The sequence below is a fragment of the Gopherus evgoodei genome, unplaced genomic scaffold (genome assembly GCF_007399415.2).
Source record: "Gopherus evgoodei ecotype Sinaloan lineage unplaced genomic scaffold, rGopEvg1_v1.p scaffold_45_arrow_ctg1, whole genome shotgun sequence".
Lineage (NCBI taxonomy): Eukaryota > Metazoa > Chordata > Testudines > Testudinidae > Gopherus > Gopherus evgoodei.
In genome coordinates, this window is record NW_022060066.1 from 1,091,346 (window position 1) to 1,098,671 (window position 7,326).

The 7,326-nt window shown below is 43.9% G+C and overlaps 1 pseudogene; it reads left to right on the forward strand.

Moving 5' to 3' along the window:
* Nucleotides 1-4,461: 4,461 nt before the first annotated feature.
* LOC115642760 overlaps nt 4,462-7,326 on the forward strand; it is a 39,492-nt pseudogene continuing 36,627 nt past the window's right edge.

Sequence of the window (7,326 nt, forward strand, 5' to 3'; positions counted from 1 at the left end):
TTCAACCCCTACTGTTGCTCCATCTTGGAGAAGCTGTGCTTGTTCAGGGCTGAATTTGGGGTATCAGGGCCCAATCCTGCAGCCGTTGATCATGGTTCTGGCAACAGTCATTGGCAGTGGTGTCTGAGCAATGGCCGCAGGAATGGGCCTAGGGAATGGGCTTAGGGGCTGCTGCTCAGGGTCTGGCCAGCCATGCAACTGTCCCAGATGGGTACCCCAGGGCTTCCAGTCTCTTGGGACCCTTGGCTCCCTAGGCTTCCCCTCTCAGCATTGATTCCAAGGAGCCAGTTGGCCTGGGAATATGGAAGCCTTTGGGTTCCTGGCCCAGGACAGTCTACATGGCAAGGTTAGCCGAGAGCTGTGGACACTGAAATTCCAGGCTCCCAGCTCCATGGCATGCAATCTGGAAGCCCTCAGAGCCCTGTCCTGAGCCAGGGTTCTTGGGAATTCCAGGCTGCAGAGTGGAGTGCTGAAGCTCCCATTCAAGCCAAGGACCCCAGCTGTGATATCTGATCCAGAGATAAAGAGTAGAACAATTTCAGGGAGTAGGGAGCCTCCTGGAGGTTATGCATAGAAATACTCCACAGCTTCCTCTGAAACAAACAAACAAACAAACAAACATCTCTTTCCCACTATAGCACGAATGACACAGCATAGATTTATTTATTTAAGTTACAATTATAAAAAGATGTCTACCTAAGGGTCTTGGTTCCCTAACACATCGTTAATAACACAGTAAAACCCCAGCTCTATTCATATAATTATTTCAATAGGAACTCAACCATGCAGACACTTGTCACACCTTTATCGTTGTAGAAAGAAAATTTGCAGCTTGCGCAGAAAACCCCGTCAAAGAGGTGAAGCAGGGGCACCAACAATAGGTAACAAAACATTGACAATGCCGTCTCAATGAACACTTACCATCTCCCCAGTCAGTCTCACCTTAAAAACAATGGAACAATGAAAGAAATAAACCCACCTACCGTTTAGGTAAAAAAAATATGAACTAAAAATCAGGAACAGAAGCAAAAAACCAACAGTTATTGCACTGATACTGCAATCCAATTTTGTACCCCTAAAAAGAAGAGTCAGGGACTCCATGAAATCCACTAAGGACTTTGATATGGCTATCAGTTTTATACAGAAGGTGCTCAGATAGCATGGTGACGGGTGGCAGTATACAATCTTGTGATAGATAGACAGACAGACAGACAAATAGATGCTGATATTAATCACACTGGTATAAATTTATGGTAGCTACATTGACTCAAGTGGTGTTTTCATTTTCCCCATGCAAATTCCCCTTTGCGGATAAGGAGATGGCAAATCATGTGCTCATGGAGACAAAAATGTCATCAGTTGATTTATTTGTAAAGAAACACACATGGGTGGAACTAAGGGTGTGAGGGGTGCTGCAGCACCCCTGGCTTGAAGTAGTTTCTATTATATGCAGGGTTTATAAAGTTTGGTTCAATGGCTCTCAGCACCCCCACTATAAAAATTGTTCCAGCACCCCTGGAAGCACAGAAGGAAATTAAAAGCAAAGGAGAAAGATGAACATTTTATTGATCATGAATAACCTCTGTCCAATCAATTTCCTCAGGGCAGCTTTGATCTCCTTGTTCCTCATGCTGTAGATGATTGGATTCATCATGGAGGCACCACGGAATAGAAAACACCCACCACGAGATCCAGACGTGATATTCGCTGGAGTAGTCTCTTTGTATTCAGAGAAAATAAACAAAGAGACAACTGTAATGTGAGGAAGGCAGGTGGAGAAGGCTTTATGCCGGCCATGCTCAGAGGGATTCTCAGCACAGTTTTGAAGATCCGAATATACGACACTTATTAAAACAAAGCAGCTTAAGACTAAGCATGACTAAAGGCAATAACCCCACTTCATTGAGGTCTGAGTCAGAGCAGCTAGCTTGAGTAGCTGGGGATGTCAGAAGAACTGATCCACTCTGTTACCTCCATAGAAGGATATTACAAACGTGTTCCCAGTGTGCAGGGCAGAGTAAAGAATGCCACTGATCCAGCACTGGCTGCCATTTGGACACAAGCTCTCCTGTTCATCACTCTCTCATAGTGCAGTGGTTGGCAATGGCGACATATCGATCATACGCCATGACAGTCAGGATGCCGAGATCAGCTGAACCAAGGAACATGAAGAGCAAGACTTGGGCGACACATCCAGAATAAGAAATCACTCTGGTGTTCATGAGGAATTGGACATGGGTTTGGGATGGTGACAGAGATGGAGCCGAAGTCTAGGATGGCCAGATTCACCAGGAAGAAGTACAAGGGAGTGTGAAGATGTGGTCAAGGCTATGGCTGTGATGATGAGAAGAGTCCCCATCAGACCTGCCAGCAAATCATTAGAAAGACCACAAAATGCAAAATTTGCAGCTCCCTAACATCAGAAAATGCCAGGAGAAGGAACTCGTCACAGTGGTTCGGTTGAACATTTTCTTCCTCAGCACATTGTGTGATGGCTGTGGAGAGAAGGAGAAGGGCAACAGTCAAGATTAGAGCAACAGAGGAAATTACCCTTATTTCCTTCCGAGTAATACCCATGATCTGAGTGTCAAAGGTGCACAGCACTTGTCACTTCAATTGACTAGGAGCAGTGAGTGCTCCTCACCTCCGACAATCAAGCACTGGTGAGACAAGGAGGGTGATGTAATATCTGTTATTGTACCAACTTTGGGGTGAGAGAGACAAACTTTCGAGCCACACAGATACCTCACCCACCTTGGCTCTCTAATAACCTGGGACCAACATGGCTACAAGTACCATGCAATCAGACCATAACCCAGGTGTGTTATCTCACTACCGTCAATTGGTGTAATGCCCTTACAGGCCAGGGGTGCATCACTTTCCACCATCTGAGGATGTGGCCCAAGGCGTCACTTGATCAAATGCATTGAAACTGGAATAAATTACAACCCAAACCCAGACGAGCAAATATGGCCCCTCATCTCTGTAAAACAACAGAGGAAAAACTTGGGCACAAAACTAAAGTACTAGAACTCCAAGACAGCCCAGTTCCCACATTCTAGGGAAATAGGACAGACTCGCTGAACATCCTAAATGCCAGAGGTAGCATGTACATCAGCTGACCACGAAGCCTCAGAGTCCAGCCGGGTTTCCACTGAAGTGGTGAGACTGAGCTGCTGCCTGCGCTGCCCCCATCTACCCGCTATGTTTAACACAGAGCTGGTGAAGTCTGCCTAGGTGTTGGGAAACTCACTCCCAACTGTGCTGTAGATATGCCCTCCATGTCCTTGGGAGGGTCCAGGTAGACAGGCTATGACTGCCTGATTCAACCAGGACTCCGAGTTTCAAGCTGCTAGTATGTCTATTAGGTACAGCTCATATTCCCTGGGTCAGCTCTGCTGTTTATTTAGTTCTGCCATCCTGCAGTTATGTCTTTGAAACAGAAATAAAAATGGATGTAACAGAATGACAGCATTTGAAATTATGGTATCATTGGACAACATTAGTACTTCCCACCCTGGTCAATAATGTTCTGCTTTAACTCTTTTTAAAGAAAATTTGGGTTTTCAGTTAAGCAAATTTTTATGCAAGGTCTCATCTATCTATCTACTATCTATCTATCTATCTATATCTATCTATCTATCTATCTATCTATCTATCCAAAACTGATTTTTTTTCCTTTGTGGGGGAGTTTGGTTGAATTTTTCAGTTTTCAGTAGAAAATGTTTGGTTCTGTTGCAGAAACCCCAACATTTATGGATTTTATGGATTTCTGTGAAAAGTCAAAATTTTCTAATAAAATAAATAAATCTGACTGGCTCTATTTGTTTGATTGAATTGATAGTAAACATCATAAAGAGTTTCAACTGCAGTTCACATTTATGTTCTTAAATTTGCCCTGTACATTAATAGTCTAACATATAGTTGAAATAGCAAACTTATTGTGCTGGTCTTTGGATATTTTTTCCTAAATTGCGATTCATTTGATTCTTCAGTACTATAAACTATTGGCCACTATGTATCTATAATTTCCATGCACAACAGTCTATCACCTTATCTCTTTCATGGAGCCATCACTTCATTATCCAGCAGCAGTTTCCATGTTCTGTCACTGGTTTTCCTGAGTTGCTGGGTCTTTCTGTAGTTCCTAGCAGCCAGGAACCCACTCCATAAATGGACGCTTCCTGATCCCCTCCTTGAGCAGGCTTGGCTGAGAGGTGATGAACTAAATGGGATCAGAGCTGAAAGCGCCTCCCAGCTCTAGAGCTGATACCAGCTTGTGCAGCATCCAGAGGCGGCTACATCCCAGTATGTCCCTGCTCTGTGGCTAAATAGCTGAATCTGATCTCCAGGTCTGTAAGACCACCTCTGATATGACCTCTGAACAAGTCACGCTGACAACCTGCCCTAACTGAACCTAACTCCACAGAGGGGAACACGACCTGCCCTGGATCACGCACAATGGCAGCATCCCTAGAAGGACCCTTGGCTAAAAACAAGGCAGGTTTGGCTAAGGTATATGACAAATCAAATACATATATATATGGGGTATCAGACATATGACCTATAATAGCTAAGAGCCTAGAGACACCAGAGCCCCAGTTGGCCTTGGACAGCCTGTTCTTCATTAACTCCACATGATTACCACTGAGGGAGAAGAGAATTTTTGTCCTCCACTGCATCAGCAGCTCTTGGGATGCAGCCACCAAAAGAACCCACAGATCAGGCTGCCCTGGGTGTTTGAAGTTGGTTACTAAGAGGTATCCAGAGGCAAAGACTAAAAACTTAGGACCAGGTTCTGAGTTAGTGTAAGTTGATACAGTGCCATTTATTTCAGAGTAGGGCTATTTGTGCAATTGATGACCTGGCCCTTTGATTTCAACCAAGGTCTGGTCAAGGTCAGAGAGAGGGATAGCTCAGTGGTTTGAACATTGGACTGCTAAACTCAGGCTTATTAATTTAATCCTTAGGGGGATCATTTAGGGATCTGTGGCAAAATCAGTACTTGATCCTGCTAGTGAAAGCAGGGGCTGGACTTGATGACCTTTCAGGATCCCTTCCAGTTCTATGAGTTAGGTATATCTCCATATTTACACCAGGTGAGGTTCTGGCCTGCCAGAGTTTGCTTCATTTATTTGGATTGAGAGGACTTTTTGTAAGCCCTTTATGTGTGTGGAGGTGGATAGGACGTGGTGGAGATGGAAGCTCCAGCAGTTTCCCCTGAAGACCAACATGCTCTCTTTCTATGGCTTTCCTCCTAAAATAAAATTGCCACCCAGGCTTCACAAATTTAGTAACTACCTGCCACTAAGTCCAAAACTCCTTTTGTGGTGGGTGGGGACTCATGATTAATTTACTCTTAGTTATGTTAACTGAAGGGTGAGTTCACAGGTATCCATCTCAATATGTTCTGCGATTCATCCAGCCCTTAGTACTTCTCAGTTTAACAGTGCAAGACAGCAGAAGGAAATTTTTTTGGGGGGAGGGTAGAAGAAACATAGGATACCTGCAGAGAAATGACCCCAAATTTAGATCACTAAAGCTACCCCATGCCTGCAAGTGGCTCACCAAACTTTAGAGCAAAGCAGATTTTAGAACACCTATAAGAGTCAAGTTTTAAAGAATATAAACTGCTGGGAATGGAAACTTTCTAGACATTTTTCTGCACTGGTGCATGCACACTAAAAATGTACATTTTCTCAAATACCATTCTCAGTTTGGTCTCCCAAAGATTTTTATGGAGGTTATGAACTACCTTTTGTAAAAGTCAACAGATAAGAGCATTTTGAACTGCATCACATCAATTATTTGACCTCTAGTTCTGCACAAAAAAAACCCAAAACGAAAAACCAAAACCAAAAATACACCCCCCAAAAACATCACCACTTGGAAACCTTTTTCATAGCTTATGTCTCAGCAACACCCAGTTTAAAGGACCCCAAATGTGGGTCATATGAAAATGTAAATTTCAGCCATAATGTCTCCCAAAATGGGTTTTCAATTTTTCTAACACACACACCCACCCACACACACCACGGGGGAGGGAAGGATAGCTGAGACTTTACCTGGAAATGTAATCAAAACCCCAATTTTCCTTTAAAAACAGCTTAATCAGAACCTTTCTGATCACCCCTAATTGGAAGCTTAGCTTTCCACAAGACTGGGGATCACTAATATTGTCCAATAATTAATTTCAAGCCCATTCATGCTATTGCATCCATTTTAATTTCAGTTTTCCAGGGAAGCTGCAGGATGGCAAAACTGCAAAGCACCAAAGCTGAGAGCCCACAGAATTTGTTCTGTACATGCTGGCACCTTTACAGTCAGGGACAGATTTGAACCAAGCAGACAATTTCTGTCTGTCTGTCTCCTGCCCAAGGACAAATAAGGGGGTTAACAGAACTAGAACTAAACTCTTTAGTCTAACAATGTATCCTGTGTACTGCTGTTAGCTGAGCATAAATGCTGAAGATGGAGCATATACATAATCAGACACAGCCCATCCTCCAAAGGGCTCACAGCCCTCCTAGACAAGGCAGAGAAATGGGATGGAGGGAGGAAACAGAGGCCCAAGGTCACACAGCAGAGGCCCAAGGTCAGTGACAGAGCCAAGAATAGAACCCAAGTCTCCTGAGGGCCACTGACCCACTCAGCACAGAGGGAAACGATATAACACAACAGTAGTGGAGGGATGGTATCAGCCCATTATTGCAGTGATAGCGAAGTGCAGCGGAAGGTGCCATAAATCAGTGAGCAGCCGAGTAGCAGGCCAGACGTGACATTGGGCGGAATCATCACAGACAAGCTGCCACTTCGGATGTTGGGTGCCCGTGTCCTGTTTCAATGGGAAGAGGGAATCAGGCTCTACCAGTGGTTTAGAATTTCAGTTTCCTGGCCAAGTTGTGAGCCTGCTGTTTACCATAAGAACATACAACTGGACATGACCGAGTCATCAAATCCAATCCTGATATACTGGCAATTCTATCATACAAACCTGGCAATACAGTTATCAAGCTCCATCTTAAAACTACTTAGGTTGTTTGACCCATTGCTCTTCTGGACCCTCTCTTCTCTTATGTGTGCAAATCTTCTTCTCATCTCCAGACTGAATTTACCCATGGACAGTTTCTTCCCATTTGTTCTTCTACCAACATTGTCCTTTAGCTTCAATAGGCCTTCTCTTTCCATGGTGTTTGTCCCTCTGAAGTATTTATGGAGAGCTACCATATCCTGCCTCAGCCTGTGTTTTGCTAGGCTAAGCAAACTTAATTCTTTTAGTCTCCTCTCACAAAATAGGCTCTCTATCGTTGCAATAGAACAACTATT